The sequence below is a fragment of the Lissotriton helveticus genome, chromosome 12 (assembly GCF_964261635.1).
Source record: "Lissotriton helveticus chromosome 12, aLisHel1.1, whole genome shotgun sequence".
In the NCBI taxonomy this organism is placed as follows: Eukaryota; Metazoa; Chordata; class Amphibia; order Caudata; family Salamandridae; genus Lissotriton; species Lissotriton helveticus.
The window spans coordinates 200,731,931-200,756,654 of record NC_136073.1 but is presented as its reverse complement, the minus strand read 5'-3'; the positions used below and the strand labels follow the sequence as shown (position 1 = coordinate 200,756,654).

The following is a 24,724-nucleotide window of genomic DNA, read 5'->3' as shown; positions in this document are numbered from 1 at the left end:
ATTACATTACCTCTTATATGTTTTTTAAAACCTTAGAATTTCACTGAATAAAACATTACAGTTAGGTGTAATGTAAGTTAAAACATACCGTTTTAGATGAAATAAGCCACTGAAATGAACCAGTTATACTTATCGCAAGTAATTATAATTAGTGCCCTGAAGTAACTATACCTCACATCTTAGCCATGCCCTGTATTGATAACATGTCTATTGACAAATGAAATTAGATCATTAATAACAACACCGTGCTTTGGGAATTTCAGTTGTTTTGTTAGTTTAAAACATTATGTTTTAACTGACATTTTCACTTAACTATAACACCTCTTTAACCTTGTGTTAAAAACACTGAAAGAGCAAAGGTTAAATTTAATGTATAGTTAGCTTTGTTATAACACCTAAGCATGTGTTTAAAAAAACTTCAAAAATTCACGACAGTTAAATTGTAGTTACAAGTACAAATAAAAACTGAAAAAACACTAAAATTCATAATTATGCTTCCGACCACAAGCCAATACTTGTATAATATCCATGCAAGCCTTAAATGACATGTTAATTACTTCACTCTTAATAAAAGAGATGCTATTACCATATGGAGGGGATACAGTGCCCGGAATGATCTAACAACACCAACAGAACAAACCCAAGACCAAGAAAATGTTTTGGTTATAGAAAAAACTTTTCAGGTGGCATTTAATATAAGAATATTTCATAAGAAAAACAGCACAAAAGTATTGTTTGATTCCAAAACAGAGTACATTAGGCAAGGAAAATATTTACCACTAACCCTCTCCATGCATATTTACATTTATCTGAGGTCAAGGTCTGACTCCTCCTCAGGAGAAACACGGATTAGATGCAGGGTCTGGTATATGGACAAATGGTACCAGAAATGAGGTACCGTGCTACTGAGGTCCTGGTACTGAGTGGTGAAGCTTGCATGATGCCACTGACCGAGGATCTCACTGCAGTCCATTGTTCTAACTGCCTGGTTCCATGGATACCATGGCAAAATAATGTTTTTCTTCATGTTAAATGCACATGGTCCCTTTGGACCAACCCTCTCTCCAGCATGGGCTCACCAGGTCTCCTTTTGTGCCCATGTTTCTCTTTCATTTCAGGAAATGGAGACTTAGGGCCTCATGTAGGTAAATGGTATTTACCGATTCGTAAATACCGAATTTTACCGATTCGGTATTTACAAATCGATAAATGCTATGTAGGTAAATATTCGGTAAAAATTAGCGAATCGTTAAGATTCGGTAGTTACCGAATCGGTATTTACCGATTCGGTATTTGCCATTGATTCCTATGGGTCTTGAGGCCCATAGGAATCAATGGCAATTACCGAATCGATAAATACCGATTTGGTAAAATTACTGAATAGAAAAGGGTGGCAGGGTGTCACTTTGACACCATGTTTCACCCCTGATCAGTGTTTGTGTGCCCTAAGGGCATGTATGTGTGTCACATGGCACAGGTGTACATGCACAGATTTGCATATACACAATTATTTGTTATTTACCACCAACTAATAGTTGGTGGTAAATAACGAATCCTTAAGGCCCTGTGGCACTGTTTACAGTGCCACCTACATCTCAAATTACAGATTCGGTAAATTACCGAATCAGTAAATTTACAGAATCTGTAATTTTTAAGGCCCCTACATCTCAAACTCCAAATACCGATCGGTAACGGCCGAAATCAGACGTTACCGACCGGTATTTGGCCACCTACTTATGGCCCTTAGAACAGGCATCCTGTAATGGCAGCACAACATTTTCTACTGTTGTTTCGGCCAGGAATATGTTTGTTTTGGTACTACCTATCTGTCTTTTAATCCACAGTACTGTAAGAGCCAACAGAAATTAATTCTCCCATGGCTAATCAGATCTGAGTATTTCATTTTTGGAGCTGCGGAAATCGACAGATCCAGTTTAGTGGATTCTCCATCTGACATCTAAACCCAATCACCATTTAATTAAGAAATTCTCAAAAGCAACTGAATTGAGTTCACCAAACCAAGGCACTTCCTTCAGTAAAGGTCTACCTTCCTGCCAAATTTGATGTAATTCCATTCAGCAGGTTTTTCCTGTCTAGCATAACAAAACATCCTTTGGGAATTAAAATGTGAAATGGCACTCACTTTAGGAACCTCCTTTTTCTTGGTATCGATTTGATGAATCTGCACAAAACTTGCCATCAAGGCTACAAAGTAGATGTTGTGTTTTTTTTAAACTGCTGTGCAGATTTGTTGAATGGCGACAGAGTTATTAAGAAAACAAAAATCCTTTCCCATGAAAACTTTGATTCCACCATATCTCCATTGGTGATGGAAACAAATGTGAACCAATAAAAGGTTATTTAGCGGTATTGACCTCATAAAGTCATAGTCACATGTTAATTACTACAGTGCAAAAGTAACATCTAAATGTATTTCCAAAGTACAGTAATTGACATGAAAAAACATATTTACTACACATACAGATTGAATGTAGCAATTAAATATTGGTTTTTTAACATACTGCACAAATATAACCTTTTTCATCCTCATTTGGTTTCCATAACTTGTGTTAGGACAAGTGCATATGAAAACATTCTACTGTCATGGTCCTACTTCCTTGAGCTCAGTATGATGCACAAAAGGTCCACCTCCAGTGAACACCACGTCTGAATGCTGTTACAGTGCAGATCCTTGGTGTGGCCATGTGGGAGTAACAGCAGGAAAGGAAAACTGTAAAGAAGACAAGAGTATTAGAAAGTACATTCTTAACTTATATAACTCTACACTTCAAACCTTTTCCTCCCAATAAGTGATTCACCTGTAAAGATAAGTGGAGTAGCTTCTTCCAATGCAACCTTCTGCTGAGGAGAGATAACTTGGGATTGGATCTAAAATACAAGAATATGCTTTCCTGTCATTCAATTGCCCAAAAGAACATAATCCTTTCACAACATTTACATTCAGATCACATTTCTTATGGATAGAATCCACTATGTACAGAATCTTTTTTACTAAGTTTGAATTTCTGTTCTCAAAGTTCGTTTTCTACCAATGATCCTTTCCTAAATGTTTATTTCATTGATTACTCTCTGCATTATTTAATTGCAAGTAAAGGAATACTGATCAGGAAGTATTTGCCTTTTGTCTGAGTTTTCTTATGGTTTTACCTTTAGAATTTTTTTGATTAACAATTAGACCCGTAAAAAGTACAAGTTTTGCAACTTTCGGGTTTTATCACTCTTTGAGGCCGACTCTCACGTAAAAAACAGTGCTTTCTATCCTTTAAAGTCCATGCATTGAAATAAACCTTTTTTTTCAAATGTTCATGCTTTCTAATTCTAAGGAATTATTTTGTCGGCTGATAATTATTCCTCAGGACAGATTTGGTTTTCTATGTGTTTTCCTCCCAACAAGGTGAAAGTTCTTTGCTAAGGAAAAAGCACCAGTGCGCTCTTGCATTGACGCCGCTCCCACCTCTGAAACGTCTTGCAAACACTGTGGAGAATCTTCGCCACAAGCAGACCCAAATGCTCTTCTGGAATCCTTTGACTAGCACATGGTAAGGCCAGAGGCTAGACAGGGCTGTCTTTTACAAAAAGACCCTGTAAGAACCAACTGTTGAAGTGATGTTATAGTTACGTTTTTTATTAAGATCTTAGCTTATGTTAAAAAGAACCCATAAATTCAGAAAAAAGACCAAAGCTTACAGGGCCTTTCTCGTTAGGTCTTGTAATAATATAAAACCCTTTATTTTAAGTGAATGACTAGTGTTTGTTTTCAACGTAAGCAAGGATCTTATTACCCTACCTAACTATAATAACTGCAACATCACTTTAACCTTTGTTTTGTCTGTGAATTTCTAGGGTATTTTTAACGTAAGCTCAGATCTTATTACCATACCTAGTTACAGCGTCACTTTAATATTTGTTTCTTTTTCAGTGAATTTCTAGTTTTTTATGTAAAGTAACATATTATAACCATTGCTTACAATAATGTCACTTTAACTTTGGTGTTTTTCAGTGGATTTCAGTCTTTTAATCATACTCAAAAAAGGGAGGTGCCCAAAAACTTTTTTCCATGGGAAATTTGGGAATTAATACATAAAAAAACCTGCTGAATAGAATTACACCAAATATGGCAGAAAGCTAGGTCTTTACTGAAAAAGCGTGCTTTTTGTGATTTTGTTAAACTCCGTTGCCCCTTTTTGAGAAATTAAGGTTTAAAATATAGTGATATCTGGACAGTTGCCCCCACAGGAGTCCAGCAGTACTCCTGTAGTAGCACTAATTTAAACAAATATGGTATTCTGGTTGGCCTAGAAGACTATTTTCCTGTCAGGTGCTTCGTTCCTGTGAGACTAGTACCAGTCCTTTGGGACCAAGCAATCTGATTAGCTGGCCACAAAATGAACACAATTGCTGGAGTAGGGTTGGGGTACCCTGAAACCCAGCCCTGTGTGGGGTGGTCCTAGAGGGTCCCCCTAGGAACCAACATTTTAAAAGGGGGTTTTATGCCACACATCCAGCTGTACTATTGTGTTACTCAGTGTTGGCCCCCTGTGTGGTACCATGGGACTTTCATGGGAGCCATGGTACTACTAGACCACACAAACATTAGCAAGTGCAACATTGGCAGTCTTGCTGCATGCAGGAGACGTTTCAGCTGCAGTACTGTGGGAGATCCACGGTACCACCAACAAAATAAAAAGAAAAATGCAGGGTGGGGATGTGTGAGTGGTTGGCCACCTGCGGGCAATTGTGCGCAGGACTTGACTATAGGCCAGCCCTGCGGCCAACCCACACTATGCACGCAGAATGGGTTGTCTTCCTTCTGTGGGTTCTGTGCAAGGTCTGGCCACCTGTTAGGCACTGCAGCCAACCGCATGTCACACCTAGCATAAAGCTACGCATATGGAGAGAGTTAGGTATATATGATCTAAACCCTGGAAATTAACTGAAAAAACAACGGTCAAAATTACATTACAGTTAAGCATGTGTGAGAAGTTGGCCTGGTATACGCTGTCCACTAATTAAAGTGGGCACCTTCCACCAGTCCAAACAACCCTGATCGTGATTTAAGAGGTCAAAGATAACCTTAGAAAGCTATCCAAGTGGTAGCTGTGGAGAGCAGCCTTCAGGCTTAGTCTTGAAGGAATGTTAAGTAGCTTATTTTACCAGAATGCAATCTTATAGTATTGGTTAAATGAAAGGAGAACCACACAGTAGTTAGAAAAATATGCATTTATTAATATAACACTATCTAGTATGACACAGAATCTTCTATACAGATATAATCATAAAGCACACAATACTTAAGCAAAGAAATGACAGTAATTAACATGAATATGCAGTGGTTTCTTGTTCAGATTCTTGTCTACGTCGAATCTATGGACCTACAGCCATGTAAGCTCTTATGTACCCACAGGAGAGGGTTGGAAAGATTCAGGGGAGGGTCTGGACAGGGGGAGGTTACCCCCTTGTCCTTTGTCCAGTTTTGGCCAGAGCGGGAGCCAATGGCTCCTAGGACTGGTTTGAACTGGACAATGCACAGGGACACTAAATGTGCCCCTCATGCAGACTTTTAGTCGCTTGCAAAAAGAACTATTGATGGACAGAATGCAGAACAATGTCATACATTCACCCCAGTACAGAGATCAGGGCCTAAATCCATCGTTTTTTGCTCACCATGCCATTCCAGTTTGGACCCAGCCATATGCAAATCAGTCTTGACCCTGCATCCAATGGGAACAGTCCTGCCCAAATTGCCAGGCCAGGTTCTCCCTGGACTGGAAACAAGCATCCTAGGATCGGTTTCGGGGTTTCACCCCTCTTTAGCCAGGATAGCTCGATTCCAGTGGCATGTAGAGCACGGGACTCACGTCTGAGCATTCCCGTCCCACTCAGGGTAACAAATGCAAAAAAAACTATTGATGGACAGAATACAGAACAATGTCATACATTCACCCCAGTACAGAGATCTGGGCCTAAATCCATCGTTTTTTGCTCACCATACCATTCCAGTTTGGACCCAGCCATATGCAAATCAGTCTTGACCCTGCACCCAATAGGAACAGTGCCAGCCTGACTTTTAGTCGCTGGCAAGCACACCCACCCAGCCATAAAACACTAAATACTGTTTGGGAGGTGGTCACACCTCCCTGTGGCAGGATGCCTATTGTTCTACCTTCCACTGCTCGAGCTTGGCTCAATAGCAGGAGGGCAGAAATGTGTTTCTGGGCGGCAGCAACCATTTTTGTGCTGACCAGGACTAGAAGGCTGGTACCGAGAACACCAGGGACCCCACGAAGCTCACTTCTGAGGGGTGGAATCATATCATTCCAACATGTTTGACACCAAACACAATAGTGTTTGTTTCAGCCGTTTTAGAGTTGGTCATCACGCGGTCGCATAATGCCCCTCTATATGTCATAAATGGCTGCTTCACTGAAAACCCGGGAGAATGGACTCCGTAGGATGCAGGGGTGTCCTGCTCATGCAGTGGCACCCTCTCACTTAGAACCAAGCACCCTGCCTTCAGGATTGTAAAGGCCTGCTATAGGGGTGAATTATAGGTTTTAAGTGCAGTGACCCTTAGATATAGTAAACCTGTATCTCAAGTAAGTGGTGCATGCGCCAACTTACACAGGCTACAATGGCAGGTCTGTAGTTCTATTTTGCATGGCCTCTCATTGGTGGCATAATACATGCTTCAGCCCATGGGCGGCCTCTGGGGTACCTATGCCCTGGGTACATGGGTACCATATACTAGGGACTTACAAGGGTACCCCAGTATCCAATCTGGAATGTACCTAAGTACATGGCATAACAGTTTAAGAGGAAAATAGATAGACTGGGATCCAGATTAGCAAGATCCCAGTCAGACTAGTCAAAAACAGTATTTCATTTAGCAAAAAGTGGGGGTAACCATAAGAAGCAGATCCTACTTTCCTACAGCATGGTAACAAGATGTTACTTTACTTTTTTTTTAAAACTCTGAAATTCACTGAAAAAAACAAAGTTTAAAGTGAAGTTATACCTAAGTAACGTAATAACATTTTTTTTTAATTCATCAAACAAAAGATAAAAGTGACTTCATCATTAGGTATTGTAATAATATAAAAACCAATGTTTAAAAAACAAACCAAAAAAATGAAATTCGAGAAAATGAAGTATACTGACCTAATTAGAGCTTACGTCCCCACCATGTACTGCTTATGACCTTACATATTACATAACTCCGGACATGGAAAATGACAATATTGATGACACCACTGATATCAGCTCAAATGACATAATTGGTGACATCACTGATCACATCACTGAAAACATCATCCAACGGAGGTGACAATTTGCTATACACTTTTCTTACGGGAAGGCATTCATCAAGGTATATGCAGACCCAATATTCCATAACATTTGTAGTACTAATGGGAGCATTCTTTCTCAACAAGCAGAACCAGCAGAGGATAAAGTGTGTCTGTGAATTCACCCACTTTTAGCAGATATTGTGCTCTTTTTGTACTGGTATTGAGGTGTGGAAGAAATGTAAACGCTCTGTAGACATTAATGACATCAGACACTCATTAAACCTTGAATAATATATAACAGAGCTTGGTTATTATTTACCTTAATGAGACGTTTCTGTTAAATGTCTCATTTAAAGACACCGAATTTTAAGTAAACAACTCGACTTCTATATATTAGCCAGTTATAAGGGATGCACTTCCAAGCCCAATGGACAACACTTTATAGTATGTAAAATTGCCTTAGATATATTCCTGAAATGAGCACAATGCTGTACACAATTTTTAAAATGCTGATTTGAATGTCACCATCTGTAAGGGTGTCACCAATAGATTATACATTCGACAACAAAATGCATGTCTCACTATTTACACTGAATTTTTGAAAAAAGGTCTGCACTGTATAGACCTAAAATGTAGAACTAGATTGTCTACAGCCCTACATGACAACTCAGCGTGTACACAGACATCAACAGTAGAATAATGTATTGTAGGAGAAGCTTTAGTTTTTCTCACATATTTGTATTAACAGGGCTTTAAATTAATGTGTAACCTATTACAAAGTGGATGACTGCAGCTCACACTGCTCAGCCTCTAACTTGCGTAATGGACTACTGCTTGTACTTAAAACGTCACTGGTAGATAAATAGTGCATCATGTAAATGTTACAATTCTGAATAAGACTTGTCTCCGGTACTAAATGGTTTCTATTTGCACAGCAGTAGCTTTGATGATGTAATCAGTGATGGCATCAGTGATGTCGTCAAGATGTCATTTCAGATGTCATCAATGATGTCATTTAACATGTGAATGAATTAATTTGCACGGCCACTGGAAGTATGCTATTCTACAATTGCTGCGTTTTTGCACAATTGTGGATTTGCCACATAACCCTTCATCTGCTGCATAATCTGCAGATTTTAACAAAAAAAGTTTCTAGCTCAAAGAAATCAAAAGTTTCTGAAAACATGATGGCGTATTCCTGCACACTAAAAGACTTATTGCTGCTGTATGATAAATTGATACTAATATACGTATTCAATTAATTTAGAGGGGGTTCAGCCTCTCAGGAACCACGTTGTTGAGCCAATTATATGTCTCGAATTTCAGTTAAACCTTTGGCAATCCACGAATTCAGAACGTGTGCCATGTGGTGCCCAAAATCAAACCTTGAGTGAGACCTATGTGAATAAGGTGGCTAGCTTGAGTGGCTCGTGTCTGTGTGCGTCCTTCCAGTGGCATCTCTGTCTACAGTAGGTCGTGTCCCATGGCCCAGGGGCTGACCTTCAAGATGCCTGTGCTCCCGGCTCCTGATGCATTTCCAAAGCAGACACGTGCTTCTAAAATACCATGATGTTGCCTTCATCAAAGAGACCTGTACTTCTAAATGACATATTTAGATAACTCTATTTTCTGCACACGTTTGGATTGCCCTGGTGGTGGAGGCGGAACAAGGCACGGACAGCGCCCATCTTATGACATCATAAATGACGACATGAGCAGAACTCGTATGTACTTGCACTTAATGCTGCCAGAAACATTTATTATTTTAATTTTTTTAAAGAAATAAATGGTGACAAGCGTGACCCCTAATTAGGGTGGGAAGGTTTGTGGCCGGGTGTTCCTCCAGTTGAAACTCGGGGTTGGGTTCATAATGAAGCGTTCTATAGGTTTGTGAGGATTTTTTTTCAAAATATGTGCTTCCGCTACATTGCTGAGCGTCTTCTTAAGTTGAAGCCCATAAGTACAAAGCCATCCTTTCATAATACTGACTATAATTTATAAACACAACACTGGTGAACTACCAGCTGGTGTGTCAAAGCCTCGAACAGATCACGATAACATCAAAGCCTCGAATATATCACGATAAGATGGCGATGGTCTCAGAAGACAGCCCCACCCATCCCAGAGGCTTAGTATCGAATTCAATGTTCACACCTTTAACCCACACTCATGCACGAAGGGGTATTAGTCAGCTATTGACAATAAATACGGATTTTCATTTTATTCATCGGTTGTCTTTGCCTTGTGACTTCCAGGACCAGCGCTCGCTGTCCAACGGAGAAGCGCTGTTTTATAAACCAGGGACACTCGGTTTTATCGACCTCAGAAGCATGAAGGCTTGAATCTTCATACGGAATTCTGCAGCAGGTACACTATTCTCCTGAGCTGCCTACACAGTTCTGAATGCATGGTTCTATTAGCTCTAACTTGCAAACGTTCCAAAGAAACCATCATCCTTTTCGAAATGTATCAGAGACATAACTGAGTAACAGGAAACTTCGGTCTGAGGTACTAAAAAACATGTTTACAGATTGTTGTTAACGTGTCCAGGTAGCACTAGGAATTGTTTGAAAGAGGACAAGACAAAATGTAAAGGTAAAAAAAGACAGCTTACCTATTGTAGCATGGCGCCTTGTGAGCTAGGGGTGCTTTAAGGGCGCAGTGCAATCTGAATCAGCTTGCACAGGCGTTTCAATGCTGCCAAATAGAAAGCGCTATATAAATGCAATTTCAATATATCAGTGCAAGCCGGCTCCAATATTGTGCGTACATTTCTGTGCGGAGTGTGTTTTCGTTTCTAACTTGCGAGACACGTGGTTTTCGAGCTGTGACTCCCTCACTTAAAATGACTTCTGTTTCTTGATTCATATGCGCCAATCATTGGGGCGCCTAGATGAGGGTCAGCTAGCATTAAGCACTGCAAAGGGACATGTCTTTTTTATGAAGCATTTCAAACAGAGATGTTTGTAAATCTTGGCAGTAAGAAATAAAGCTCTGTTAGAACTTGTGTTTGGTTTGCTGTGGTTGAAGAGACTGCAACTCTGATGGAAGGGGTTAAAAGTGTAAATGTCGGGTTTACTGGCATGCTACCTAGCCCTGGGATTCGCTTTTGTGCGCATGACTGTCTTCGGCGTTTTGTGACCAAATCAAACCCCTGTCTGTTCACCCTGCACTGGGCGGAGACCGTATCTCACATTTTTGGTTTATAAAAAAAAGACATGTTTATGAGCGTAGGGTCACCACCTGATTTATCGATTCTGGTTTCCTGCAGATTTCTGCTTTTCCAGCCGAGAAATGCAGCGAGCTCAGCCCTGTGGGTCTGTCATGTGTTCAGACGTGAAATGTTTACCCTGCCTCTGATTTACACCTTCCAGGTGTTTCGAGCCGTCCACACCCTGCCAAGACTTCGGAAACATGAACCATTACTACAGCCTCCGTTAGATAAAAATACCCAAAGTACAAGTCTAGGGGAGAAAATGTGGATCTACAGACAGAGCTTTGAGTTTGGGACTAGGGAACGATAAACGAGTCTCGGCGTCTATTCAACTTCCTGTGATTCTAGGCAAATCACTTAATGTCCCCGTCCCTCCAAAAATAAATTAATACATAAATAAATAATAATGTGTCCTTGTGTTAAAGCAACTGGTCGTGCTGTTGTAAAGTGATCTAATACCTTCGAGTCGAATCGTGCAATATAAAACTACCAAAAATGATTTGATCTAGGGGACTTACCCGGAGTGAAGGCGGGTGATTTCATAGACTGTTCTTAATTGAAGCGATTGCCGTTTATCATTTTACTCCAGCCGAAATAATCTGTGCGTATTGTTATTATTTTTTTTTAAATAACTTTCTTTTGAAAATGTGCTTAAGGTCAGCAATAAAAAAGCTAATATCTGCGGGTAGAGAGTTTGTGCGAGGAATCTGATGACGATGTGAAAGTAACAATTTTGGGAAAGAGAAGAAAAATACACAAATTCTTTGCAACATTACTCGAGGAAATAACATATTGCATTTTTCACATCGAGCAGACGCAGTCATTAACCATAAAATGAGATAAAAAAAAATAGAACAGTAAAAAGGATTAAAAGGAACATTCATTATATGCAGCGCTTTGAAATGGTAAACCTGACATAGAGAGCGCCGATTAAAATCAGGGTTGCTTAAATACGATGTAATTAAATCATTAAAAGTCTATTTGTGAAAACTGAAACCATTCACTAAAAAATAACAAAACACTGACGCGGTAACAACCTGTGATTTTTGTTATGTATAGGACATAGTAAAGTCTATAACTCACAATTCAATAGAGTAAATGTACTCGACCAACAGACATCTGAAACATGACAGCAGGTCACAGAGGGAGCGGTTAATCTGCTGAGTCACATTACATGCACGTGCCAGTGTAACGACTCTTTATTTTGAAAACGCGCTATATTTACTGTGTGAATATGGCCTTCCTAAGACACCACAGCGAGGAAGCATCAAACACTATTGCACTGCTCCAAAAAGGAGGAGAGATACGTGTGCGATGTGTGAGAGCAGAATAACAATGACGTGTTTTTATGTCGAGTTACTTTCGTTGAATTTGCCGTTTGCCAGTGATGGAAATGAAATGTCACTTAACCAGTTTTCTCAACTGAATTGCATTCAGACAGTTTATCCCTTCAAAAACAGAACCTTCGTGTCACCTGCAGTGCGCTGCAGGGGGCGCATTACCCTGTGAGTTATCTTAACGGATGTTCTGTTGAAGGGAGATACTGCAGGCTTGGTAGCATTATGTTGTCCGTCTGTAGGGCTGTAAAAACAAGTGTGGACAGTACACAAGCCCCCGAGAAGGCGAAGGTGAGTTCCTCGGGATAAAACGAACACGACATGGATGACTCCGCCTGCTGCTGTAAATGCGTGACACCGACCTCAAAGAGGAATCAAGGGACAGCTGACTGCCTGCCTGTCACGCGCGGTTTGATAGGCGAGCGGTGTTTGAGAGTACACACTGTTGTGTGTTGGAGATGCTACTTCTGCTACACACATCACATGCTAGTTTTGCATCAGGATCAGACATCTTCACTCTGGTCCACAGATATGAATCAACTCCACGCGTCACGCTTCTTCACGCTTTTGGTACATAAGTCACGCTTCAACTTGAAAAAAATATGTTTTTTCATTTTTCCAAACGGATTTTTTACATTGAACATAGTAATTAACATAGTGGACTATGTTGTTTGGTTGGTCGCAGTAAAAGGACAGAACAGTCCTTAATTATATAGAGAGGGGTATATAATTTTTACTAAAATAAAAGGTACAGTTTGCACTGTCAAAAAAAGTCCTGTTTGCAGAAGGGAGGCATTGTTGGAGCTGTTCGTTCAAGTGTGCGGCTAACTATGGACACTGTTTGAAACTAGAATATTCACGTTTTGTTTGCCTTTCACAAATGGCATGTTAATAAAGCAATAGAAAATTGCGAGGGTCAGAAAAATATGCAATTCTGTCACTTTGGATGCAAGATTTACAGCATAATTATGAACTTGCCACATTGGCCACATAATCTGCCTCATAATTAGCACTTTTAGCAAAAATGTTGTTTCCAGCTAAAATGAATCACAATAATACTGTCACAGAATGCACTGCATAGAGACGCCTAATTGCCTCTTCTTGTTGCATAACCATGTCACTTAATTTAGTCCTTCATTGCCACATAGTCTTAGTTGACCTGACAATCGTAACGCTATTCAGAGCAGTTTGGGGGCTTTAAGCATAATAGTGAATCCATGTTTCACAGGCACCCATTACATATTTTCCATATTTCATGGAGTATGTGAAATGTTTTTTTTTTGTATACCACTTCACTTTATGCAACACACACGTCTATCTAATTAGGTATGCAAATGCACAGGTTGTAATATGGTATTCATTACAATTCCTGAGTGTGGGGAGAGGCCACAACTGCTGAGAGGTGAAGCCTCTATGGCTCATGATACCCCTCCCTTTCTGTAACAAAGGTAACACATAGCATACAACAGTGCTCTGAATGGGTAGATACTGTCTAGGACAGAGTATATGCACGTCTTTAATTTAGAGGGGAGAGTTTCTAAACTTCTTTAATTTGGAAGGGACAGTATCTGCACTTCTCTGAATTGCTGCAATGCATTTAATGTGAGAGTACTGACACTTCTCAGGAGCAAACTAGTACTGTGGAAAATGGGTATTAGCACCTCAATGTTTCCATTTAAGGAACTGGCATACAGCCTTTGCACATCACATATATGGTTTATGCCAAGGGAGTAGCCAGAAAAAGAAAATACTCCCCATTTTGATCAAACCCTCAAATGCCAGCAGGTGAGCAAAGCGAGTAAACTCTACACACTCTAGATGAGGTCCCTTAATCCCTCCTTCGGTCCACCTATTTCTCCATCCTTTAAGCCTGTCATGCATCCATCCATCTATTCAAAACAAAGGAAGGTGCACTTCATAGAAGTCAGGACAAGTGACAAGTAAATACTTCATAGATTCTTTTTATTCAATTCTTGAAAAAAACACCGGCACACAGCCAACGCGTTTCGTTCCCTAGTGCCACGGGAACTTCATCAGGGCTTTTTATATTATATAGGTTCAGTAACCTGTAGGGTAAGATGTTTTGTGATCACTCATATCTGAGTCAATAAGATGTCACGAACAATTCGCGTAGTCCTTTTTTATAATATACAGGTCCTTTGGTTTGAATTCTTATTGTAAATAGGCATCTCTAAGCAGCGGATTTCGCAAGTTGTTGCACTTATTTTGATTATTCTTTGAAACTATAAGAGTGGAGGGGCTTGACCTTGGTCTGCAGTTGTGTTTGTATGTGTTTCTTGTCGATTCATCCATCTATCCATGTTTTCATATGTCAACTCATACATCCATCCTATCACCATTCCATGCATCCACTCTCTCATCATTAGTCTTGCATCTATTCTTTTACTCACACTTCCAACCATTGCTCAATTTTCATCCATCCACCAATTCACCCTCCTTTTAATCAATCCACCAATTCATCCTTTCACCCTTCCATCCACCGGTCTATTCATCCATTCATCATTACAGACACTTTCTTTCACCCACCCATGTAAATCTTGTTTTTGTTTTCTACTTCCGGCCACCAGTCCTTTTATCCTTGCATTCATCCACAGTTCCTTACTTAGTTTTATATGTCCTTCCTTTTGCTCTTCCTTCTAAACACCTCTCCCACTCTTTCTTTTATTCCCTCTCTTGTGCTCTTAATTTCTTTACTGTGGTTTGCTCCCGATCACTGTGTTGTTTATGGGTTTCCTTTCCTTTTGATCTTTTAATAGCTTTTGACTGCAGAGCTGCTGCCAGGACAGGGTCATAAATAACTATAATTGTCAACACCCCCCTTAAGCTCAGAAAAGGGGGCATGGGGGCTCACGACACCATTGGTTTATGCCATGTCATTTTTTCTCATGTGAATTTGCTTTACAAATGTATTCAACCAAAATTAGGTTTCAAGGGGTTAAATGGTAGAAACACATTTAGCAGTTCCTGGGACTATGCCAAGAGGTGTTTCCTTGTGCAGAGTAATTGTTACATGTGACACGGTATACAGTGCTTTACCGGTTTCAATGTTGTTGCAGTACTGTGGTAATAAACTTGACTCTAACCTTTGCACTGCTGTAATAAAGGTGTTAATGTGTGGGTATTAGTAGTACTGAACTAAAGAAAATGTGTTAGTGACCACATGTATTTTCACTGCAATTGTGCAGATAGATAGGTAGATAATAGATAGATAGATAGATAGATAGATAGATAGATAGATAGATAGATATGTCACTGAATCCTCGCACTTCAACTGCATTTCTTTGCATTACGTTTGTGCAAAAGGCTCTTACCTTTCCAACGTAATGTTATTTCAGCTAAGTGTACTGTCCTCTGCGGTCCCCATGCAGGGTTGAGAAGACATGCTCAAGTGGCTAATGCACAGTATTTGGAACGCAGACATCATGCGTCCAATCCAGGCTTCGATAGTGTTCAACCGTGTGATTGTGAACACATATTTTTCTCAGGCGGTGCCTCACTATAGAAATACGACGAGTCTATGTAAATATGCCCGGTGTGAAGTTAAAGCCAAGAGTAGCCTCGGATGGCAACCGTTTCGTGTTGCATCCCTTTGCCCCTCACTTCCTGGCTTCTCTGATCTCGGGTTCACCTCCCTCCGCAAACCACAGTGTTATTTGGACCTCACATTTTGTTCCAGATATTCCTGCAACAGGTTCTATGCCAGGCGTTCGGTTACTTCTTGGAGCAGGTTTGGCGCTATATAACCATTTGCGAGTTCTTCGTATTATTATTACCTCGTGACTTCGTCATTATTAGAGACTGACACACGGCTAACTGGAAAACATTTGTGTTTTATAGCACCAAGCCATCATGAATGTGTGTGAGACCGGAGCTTTGTGCACGAGACCCCGAAGTGGATTTTGACGAGTGGAACTCTGAACCGGTGCGTGTGTAACACTGAAATGATGTCTCCGTGAACTGATGTGAGAGGTGTATGAGGCGCTATTGGCGTTTGTGTGCGTCACTGAAATCGGTATATGCACGTGACTGAAGTAAAGTGTTTGACTGAAGAGATGTTTGTGGGTTATTGGGTTGGTGTTTGTGATACCAATGGCATGTGTGGATATGACTGAAATGATTTGCATGAAACACTGATGCCGTGCTTGTGACACTCTGAAGAGGCGTGTGAGACAATCGAGTCATATGCGTGGTTAATACAACATGAGAAGCAGGCACGGTAAGTGATACCCAGACATGACGTGTGCTTTACCGTGGCGTGATAATTGTGTATGTTTGACACGACAGTGATGTGTGCGGCATTGAAGTGATGTATTTGTGTGTTTGCTGCTGGAAAGATGTCTGTGTGCGGCACCCAAGTGATGTGCAAGGGTGGCAGTGAAGTGAAGTGTATGTGCTTCACACTGGAGATATGTGTGTTTCCGGCACTGAGTGATGTGTAACTGTGGCAGTGAAGTTACGTGTCTGTGTTTCAGACTGCAGGGATGTGTTTGCAGGATAAAGAGGAGATGTGTAAGTGTGGCAGTGAAATGACGTGTTTTTGTGGCAGTGTAGTGATGTCCATTTGATACTGAAAGATGTACGCGAACAGCACTGATGTTATGTGTTTGTATGGCACTCTAGTGATGTGAAAGTGTGGCAATGAAGTAATGTGTTTGTCCATTTAATGCTGAAGAGATGTATGTGTACAGCACTGAAGTGATGTGTAAGTGTGGCAGTGAAGTGATGTTTCTGTGTGTTTCACACTGAAGAGCAGGGCTATAAGTGGACCGGGTTCTGCCGGTGCTCAGCACTGGCAGTTCTAAAAAGGTGTCCAGACGGGTCCTTATCAGGCTTTCCATTTTTGCCCTCATCCTCAGGGTGAAACACGTTTTTTTAAAACTCTGCAGCAGTGCCACTCTTCAGTGCCTTTGATGTAAAGTCAAAGTGGCTCGATATAGTTCTTTCACTTTCTCATAATTTCAGAACAGAAGCATTTTAATATAATTTACAAGGAAGTCATAGTTGTTGCTTATTTATCTTATGAAACTAACAGTCAGTGACAAAGTCAACAGTCCTGGTTTATTATAGGTGTAATGTTATTTGTTGAATTATATATCTGGGTGCACTGACAGAAGCAGCAAAACACCAGTCAGGCGACCCTCTATGCTATGCACAGATTTTTAGCTTACATATTTTTAAGCCACGCCCTTAATTACTTCCACCACGCTCCTAAGAGAGACCCCTCAGTTTTTTCATCACACTTAAAGCCCTGCAGAAGAGATGTATTTGTATGGCACTGAAGTGACATGTAAGTGTGGCAGTGAAGTGATGTGTCTGTGCGTTTCATACTGAAGAGATGTGTGTGCATGGTACTGCGTGATGTGAAAATGTGACAGTGAAGTGATGTGTTAGATGTGCACAGCATTAAGGTGAAGTGTAAGTTTGGCAGTGAAGAGATGTTTGTGCTGCAATGAAGTGATGTGTAAGTATGGCAGAGAAGTGGTGCATCGCTGTGTTTTATACTGAAAAGATGTCTGTGTGTGGTAGTGAAGTGATATGTCTGTGGGTTTCATCCTGAAGTAATATGTGTGTGTGGCCGTTAAATGACGTGTCTGTGTGGCAGTGTAGTGATGTGTCAATGTGTTTCATATATATATATTTTATAGTTTTATATAGCACAAGCTAGACCCGAGACATCGAGTTGCGTTACAAAAGACCACATTCATTTTTGTTGGGCACGGGGAGATTAAGTGATTTGCCCAGAATCACAGGATGTTGAGTGTAGTTGCCGAGACTCGAACCCGGTTCCCCAGCTTTGAAGTCGACCGCTCTAGTCGGAAGGCTACATCCTCTCCCCTTATATTGAAGAGATGTGTGTGCATGACACTCTAGTGATGGGTAAGTGTGGCAATGAAGTTTGTGTTTGTCCATTATGAATCTGAAGAGATGTATATGAATAGCACTGAAGTGATGTTTCTGTGTCTTTTATACTGAAGAGTTTTGTTTTTATGGCAATGAAGTGATGTGTAAGTGTGGCAGTGAAGTGATGTCTCTGTGTGTTTCATACTGACGAGATGTGTGTGTATATCACTGATGCGATGTGTAAGTGAAGCAGTGAAATTAAGTGTCTGTGTTTCATACTGAATAGATGTGGTGTGTGGCACTGAGTGATGTGTAAGTGTGGTGGCAGTGAACTGACTTGTCTGTGTGTTGCATGCTGAAGAGATGAGTGTGTATGGCACTGACTGATGTGTAAGTCAAGTGTGGTGTCAGTAAAGTCACGTGTCTGTGTGTTGCAGACTGAAGAGATGTTTGTGTGCTGTACTGAGTGATGTATAAGTGTGACAGTGTAGTGATGTCTGTGTGTTTCATACTGAAGAGATGTGTGTGATGTACTGAGTGATGTGTAAGAGTGGCAGTGAAGCAAGGTGTCTGTGTGTTGCATACCGAACAGATGTGTGTGTACGGACTGAAGTGATGTGTAGGTGTGGCAGTGAAGTGATGTGTCTGTGTGTTTCATACTGGCGAGATGTGTGTGTGATGTACTGAGTGATGTGTAAGGGTGGCAGTGAAGTAAGGTGTTTATATGTTTCATATTGAAGAGATGTGTGTGTATGGGACTGATGTGATGTGTAAGTGTGACAGTGAAGTGATGTGTCTGTGTGTTGCATACTTAACAGCAGGCGCGGTGCGTCCATTGGGGCGTAGGGGCGAAGCCCCACTAAGCCCCATGGACCCACCACGTCGTCACTAGAAGCCAAACACAATTATTTTAAAAAATCGCGCTATCTGCCGGCCGGGAAACCGGGAGACACCCGACCTTCCCGGAGTGCGCAAGGGGGGTGGGGGGGTTGGGGGGGGGAAGGATCGGGCTGCTGCAGCTGCGCAAGTGTATTTTTGGGCACAAACATGCCCGCGCATGCGCAGATCGTTTTCTTGTGAATTCCCCCTTAGAGAGAGGACCAGGGGGCGGGCCGCAGCCCCCGGGGTTACACAGGGCAACTGGGCGAGGAGTCATGGTGCCCCCCCAGCCAATCCTGGCGCAGGATTGGCTGGTCACTACATAGCCCGGTTACATAACCCCTGACTGATAGCACGGCCGACTTTGGTGCTGGGAAACCAGGTTCGAGCCTCTTATCGAACCATATAAATGTATACATGACTTACTTTGGTGTTAAATAAATAGATATTTTAAAAAACAAATAAAAATGATGTTCCCACTAAGGTGTGAAATTGGTGTCGAATAAATACATGTTTTTAAAAACAATTAATATTAATCATGTATCATTGGTGCTGGAGTACAAGGTTCGAGACTGGTATTAAACGCTGACAAGCTGTGTGCAAGTTATATGGTCATAAAAATACATGAATGATGGATGCAGGATGGGTGGATGCATGAATGGATGCAGGATGAATGATGGGTGGATGAATGGATGGGTGGATGCATGAATGAATGATGGATGCAGGATGGATGCAGGATGGGTGGATGGGTAGATGAATGATTGATGGATGCAGGATGGATGCAGGGTGGATGGATGGGTGCATGAATGAATGATGGATGCAGGATGGGTGGATGGATGGATGGATGATGGATGAATGATGGGTGGATGAATGGATGGGTGGATGCATGAATGAATTATGGATGCAGGATGGATGCAGGATGGGTGGATGAATGAATGATGGATGCAGGATGGATGCAGGGTGGATGGATGGGTGCATGAATGAATGATGGATGGATGGATGGGTGGATGCAGGAATGGATGCAGGATGGATGATGGATGGGTGGATGGATGGGTGGATGGATGCATGAATGGATGAATGATGGATGCTGGATGGATGGGTGGATGAATGAATGATGGATGCAGGATGGATGGGTGGCTGGATGGATGGGTGCATGAATGAATGATGGATGCAGGATGGATGGGTGGATGGATGGATGGGTGCATGAATGAAGGATGGATACAGGATGGGTGGACACACAAATGGATGCAGGATGAATGATGGGTGGATGAATGGATGGGTGGATGCATGAATGAATGATGGATGCAGGATGGGTGGATGAATGAATGATGGATGCAGGGTGGATGGATGGGTGCATGAATGAATGATGGATGCAGGATGGATGGATGGATGGATGGATGGATGGGTGGATGCATGAATGGATGCAGGAATGGATGATGGATGGGTGGATGGATGGATGGGTGGGTGGATGGATGGATGGATGGATGCATGAATGAATGATGGATGGATGCTGGATGGGTGGATGGATGGATGGGTGGATGAATGAATGATGGATGCAGGATGGATGGTTAGATGGATGGATGGATGGGTGCATGAATGAATGATGGATGCAGGATGGGTGGATGGATGGGTGGACACATGGATGGATGATGGATGATGGGTGGATGGGTGGATGGATGGGTGGATGGGTGGATGGGTGGATGGATGGGTGGATGGATGGATGCATGAATGAATGATGGATGGATGGATGGATGGGTGGATGGATGGATGGGTGAATGCATGAATGAATGATGGATGCAGGATGGATGGATGGGTGAATGCATGAATGAATGATGGATGCTGGATGGATGGGTGGATGCATGAATGAATGATAGATGCAGGATGGATGCAGTATTGGTGGATGGATGGGTGGGTGGGTGGATGGATGGGTGGATGCATGAATGATGTATGGATGGATGCAAGGTGGTTCAGGCTCGCTCGCTGCGCTCGCTCGCTGCGGTGCAATATGCAAATTAGTTTACGCCCCACCACTTTCAAATGTCACCAGCCGCCCCTGCTTAACAGATGTGTGTGTCCGGACTGAAGTGATGTGTAAGGGTGGCAGTGAAGTAAGGTGTCTGCATTTCATATCGAAGAGATGTGTGTGTACGGAACTGATGTGATGTGTAAGTGTGACAGTGATGTGATGTGTGTTTTAACTCAGCACCATGTGTGACACTGAAGTGCTGTGTACTCACGAAACAAAACTGATCAGTTCGTAATGCAGGCCCTCTGAAGTCACTGTGGTGCACAGGGGCCCCAACTCTTCAAGGGGCCACTCGTATTTCAAGGGCCCCTCCCATTCAGCCCAAGGCCAATGAATATTTGTGAGAAATAGGAGACTCGGTGGCCCCTCACCACATTTTGCAGTGGCTCATCATTTTGCCTTAGGGCACTGGAACTGGTTTGTGAGTAAGTGGGTGTTTGACACCGAAGCCATGTGTTTGATGCTGAAGTGATGTTGCTGTGTGGTATCAGTGTAAAGTGTGTGACAGGGAAGTGGTGTGTATGCGTGTCATTTGATAGTTGTGCTGTGGGCACTGACACGATGTGTGCTTAGTACTGGAGTGGCGTGTGTCTGAGACTGAAATCGTAAGTGTTTGGGGTACTGGGGTGAAATCAGTTCTTAATTTGTGCCGGTGGTTTCCGGAGCTCAGTACCAACACTTAAATGTCAGGACCGGCACCTATGACAATCTGCCACATGGTGGTGCTGTTTGTTTAATTCAGAGATGAGCACAACAACTATTGTTTATTAATGCACTATAATAAATGCTGCCAAAGCCATTTTTTTAACTTCGGGGTCCTGAAAATGTCGGAATTATCGCACTTGTAGGAGTGTGACTTATTAGTTATGCTATTATTGTGATTGACAGCGGCATTGGTCAGTGCAAGCGGAATGCTGACCAGAGCCTTGGCACTTATTTTTTTACAAATTAAGCACTGGGTGAAATTCTGGCACACTGAAGTGATATGTATACGTAAATGTAAATTGATACTTGTATAGCGCACTACTCACCCGCAAGGGTCTCAAGGCGCTTGTACGAATACCACTGTGGAACCCATCCTGGCTTTCCCTGTGAGGTGTCCACTCCTGGGCACCCCCAAGGTGGAGGCCAGGCATCCTTAGCGTTGTGGGGGCCGTTGTGGAGATTAAGCAAGCTATTGCCCAGAGTTGCAGAGTGGGACTCCATGATTGGAATAGGCACTGAGGCGAGAATTATCAGGTCCGTGGAATTTTGAGCCCAAGACCCGCTGAGGCGGGGAATTGAACCCTGGCCTAGAACCCCGGGCTAGACCTCTGCATCAGGGTCTGCGCTCTAACCATTGAGCTACACTTCTCCACACGTGGAATTGTGTGTGTGTGTGTGTGTGTGTGTGTGTGTATGTGTGTGTGTGTGTGTGTGTGTGTGTGTGTGTGTGTGTGTGTGTGTGTGTGTGCGCGTGCGTGCGTGCGTGTGTGTGTGTGTGTGTGTGTGTGTGTGTGACATTAAAGGGGCCAGCTTTTGACACTCGAGCGATGTGTATGTTAGAGACTGAAAAAATGTATACAAAATTGATGTGAACCGTAGGCACAAGTGGGCAGTGCATTCGGGCACTATCCCAGAATGAAGGCCAAGCATTTAACGCTGGACGCTGTCTCAATACACATTTAATTTATTTCTTGGGTTTTTAATGTGTAAAGCAAAGGTTTGTTTTCTGTCTCCTCTCCCCTCTCAATGGCAGTGAAGTGTCCCAGATTATTTAACGCATTTCAAAAAACAATAATATGTTTGCAGGTGAGTGAAGAACAGATTCACGAATGGAATGCGTCCTGGAAATGATAGTCTGTCGAATTCCCATGTTTGGGAATCCTTCAGATTCATGATGCGATATCTCATTATTTTGAATTACGTTTTGGCACTCTTACTTGGTTGACAATAAACGCATCACACAGCATTGCTCACTCGTCTAAAATAATTAATCGTGGCCAGATAGTTCAGAGGGCTTGGGCACCTGCTGCAGAGCTGTGCACCTAACCTGCTAGTCAAAGATCCGCATCTACCTGCACAGGTTTTATTTTTCAGACACCGGTTAAATGCCTAACACTGGCTTTTATAAAGGCACCGACATGAAAAGTGCAGTAGATTATGGGGCGCTCTGTGTATATAATTAGTAGCAATATTGTTATAATAATTATTATCAGTGACTCGGATTCTACTCGTCCCCACGCAAAATAGCGGTATCACCCAAAAGCATTTCATACTGTAGTTACTACAGTGTATTACTTACAATCTTCGGCACAGGTATTCTATTTTGCACGGTAGCTACACTCGTTATATTCCTGTACCGAAACACTAATTTGCACAGAAATCTGTCAGTCTCACTGGAAGAAGATCACATTTAAGGTTAAAAAGTTTGAAATAAAAGAGTCTAACTGTACAGCTTAAACTGCAAAAGTATGTATTTATTTCAGTTTCTTTTACATCACACTGCCTCAAAGTGACCAATTCTACGAGCTAGTCAGAAAGTTGATCTATTAGCTAATTTACCTGAATGTCCCTTGTACTGTTAATGTTTTTATTACTTGTGTTGCACTGGCCCACACCGTTACTATTTCCCAGGTCTCTAGCCCTCGCTCTCTTGACCTCCAGTGGATGAAGTGCCGAGCCGGACCCGCTGTGATTCAAACCCTCGACTTGTCGACTGAAGAAAAATCTGAGTGACCAGCACTTCAGACGGGGTCACCAGATATGGGGTGATGGAATGTTTGTTATCTAAGAAGAACGTCAAGCGTGCTTTAAATAATAAAATATATATATATATATATATATATATATATATATATATATATATATATATATATATATATATATATATATATATATATATATATATATATATATATATATATATATATATATATATATATATATATATATATATATATATAGTGTTGAGATGAAACTGTAACACTACTGAGCTTTGCATTGCATGGTTAGCATACGACTGTGTCATTCTATGAGTATACTGTGCTCCCTATCAGCTCACATCCTTATTTTTCCCCCAAAAGCTGTTACACAATTTTCTGCTGCGCGTTCATAAAGCAAAAAATATTTCTCTATAAAAATAGAGTCTGAAAAGAGACCTTTATTGTAATGGCCCTTAACAAAATGATGCAATATTTAGTGGCACATTTCTATGAGGCACTAATTATAGCAGCTTTGATTTAGTCTTTCAAGGGCTGATGTTAGCAGTGCGTCATTGACAACACATTTGTGTTTAACAATTTGTCATGTTTCTCCTTAAGCAAAAGTAAATTGGTCCTGGGAAAAAATGCATTTTAGTCGATGTACATTGCATTTAAGGTTGTTTAAAGACACGCACCACTTGTTCTATAAGGCTAGGACAAAAAGGCAGAGACACGGCGATTATATATTTTAAAGCATCACATTCAGCATTGTTTTTTTATTTTTATTTATTTAAAGCATTTTCTGAAGTTCGAGCGGTCGGAATCCTAAACCAGTGACTGTTAAAAGGGTAAGCAGATTACCCATAGGTTTTAATATATAAACATCTGAAACCTGTTTCCTGTCGAAAAAAAAACCGATGGTGGGCAACCTCAGGCAGCATTTTGGATTAACAAAAGTGAATTGTACACATTACGGGGAGGGGGGCACGCGCACACGGTGGTCCGTTGCAGAGGGAGAAAAAAAATGAAAAAATAAACTTTACCTTCTCACTTTCAGGGTGGGCAGTGCCATTTCTTCTCCGGGGCACTTGGCTCTGGTAAGTGTTAGGGCTGTCACTGCAGACAGAGTCCGGCCAGCCCCAGCGCCCCCATTGGTCTCTGAAAGAAAACATTCCCAGCATTCCAGGCCCAGGGCCCCCCTATCTGGATGCTGGCTGGAAGCATGGCAGGTTCCTGTCACTGCTGTCAGGCCGGAGGAGGCTCCCGCTCGCAGCCTGGACTGCAGAGCCGTCTCCCCGCAGAGGCAAAGGCTGGCAGCTGCGGGCCCAGGCCCGCTCCTCGCACCTCTCACTCCAGCTTCCTGCACGCGCCGCTCAGCTTGCTGCAGCGCGCGCTCCCCTCCACGCGTTTCACAC

The 24,724-nt window shown here is 41.9% G+C and overlaps 1 long non-coding RNA gene across 1 annotated transcript; it reads right to left on the bottom strand.

Annotated features, from left to right (window-relative positions):
- Positions 1-1,426: 1,426 nt before the first annotated feature.
- Positions 1,427-24,486, bottom strand: LOC144798745 (uncharacterized). Its single transcript, XR_013603637.1, has 3 exons — positions 24,353-24,486; positions 2,820-2,889; positions 1,427-2,731 (listed from the first exon to the last, which is right to left on the bottom strand). It is a non-coding gene; the product is annotated as an uncharacterized LOC144798745 (long non-coding RNA).
- Between the last annotated feature and the right edge of the window lie 238 nt (positions 24,487-24,724).